Below are 1,353 nucleotides of genomic sequence, written 5' to 3'. Positions count from 1 at the left end.
CCTTCAAATGTGCTCAGTGTGGAAAGCGTTTCATATGTAAGGTAAGACTTAATTACCACATGAAGACTCATTCAGCAGATAAATGCTGTAAATGTGATCAGTGTGGAAAGCGTTTCATATGTAAGGTAAGACTTGATTACCACATGAAGACTCATTCAGCAGAGAAATGCTGTAAATGTGCTCAGTGTGGAAAGCGTTTCATATGTAAGGTAAGACTTGATTACCACATGAAGACTCATTCAGCAGAGAAATGCTGTAAATGTGCTCAGTGTGGAAAGAGTATCAGGAATAAATGTAGCCTCAATGCTCACATTAAAAAGCAACGCACTCGAGAGAAGCCTGTGGGAAGAGCTTCTCATAAATAGAAAATCTTAAGATTCACATGAAATATGTGTGGAATCGTGAAGAAACCCACATGAGATTTCACTCAGGGGAGAACTATTTCATATGCCATCATTGTGCAAAGTGTTTCACAGTCAAAGGAAACCTGAAGACACATAGGAGTTAACACTGGAGAGAGGCCTTTCAAGATCATTCTGGAAATAAAGTGTGACCGTGACGAGGTTTACCAAAAGAAGCAATTTTAAAAATCCCCAGCATATTCACTCTGGAGAAAGGCCCATTAACTGTGATCAATGTAATACATTTCTTTTGACATTACACCCGATAGATGCACCTAAGAAGTCATGAAAATGAGACGGTATTTTTGTGCTTTGTGGAGAAAGCTTAAAACGACCCTACAATTCAAAATAGCACAAGAAAATAGGCATCTGTTTGAAATGTTGTTTTTGTTAACTTTTTTCATACTTGTCTTGAGGCTTTTTGTTTTTTTCTATAAATGATTGCCTGTATCCACACCTGTCTCCTTTGCTATAGTTTCAAACATTACAGTAGACGCGCTCTAATTTCGATTGTATGGAGACATTGCGCCGTTCCGTTTACTGGTAACTTGGAATCAAAATATTACATTTCTGTCTTTCTGCAAAATGTAACTGATTATAAATAAAATTGCGAACTGCATAGTGAGAATTGCATTGAATTATTTGATGCATCTTTAGCAGTGTTGGCCATGTTACTTTAAAGAAGTAATTGGTTATAGTTACTAGTTTCTTCTCACAAATAGTAACTGTTAGTAACTGAGTTACATCATTATAAAAGTAACTAATTTACCAGGGAAAGTAACTATTGTTATTTTTTTTTTAAATGTTCAAATGTGTCAAATAACTTGGATGCCTCGATATTAAATATGTTGAATGAAATGGACTCTAAATAGAATAAATTATCATTAAAAAACATTGTACACTAATCTACACTATTTTAATGTTGCTGTGTGGGACAATGTGAGAGACACCG

This window comes from Sinocyclocheilus anshuiensis, unplaced genomic scaffold (assembly GCF_001515605.1).
Source record: "Sinocyclocheilus anshuiensis isolate Anshui unplaced genomic scaffold, SAMN03320099.WGS_v1.1 scaffold2413, whole genome shotgun sequence".
Taxonomy (NCBI): domain Eukaryota; kingdom Metazoa; phylum Chordata; class Actinopteri; order Cypriniformes; family Cyprinidae; genus Sinocyclocheilus; species Sinocyclocheilus anshuiensis.
This window is presented reverse-complemented; position numbering follows the sequence as displayed.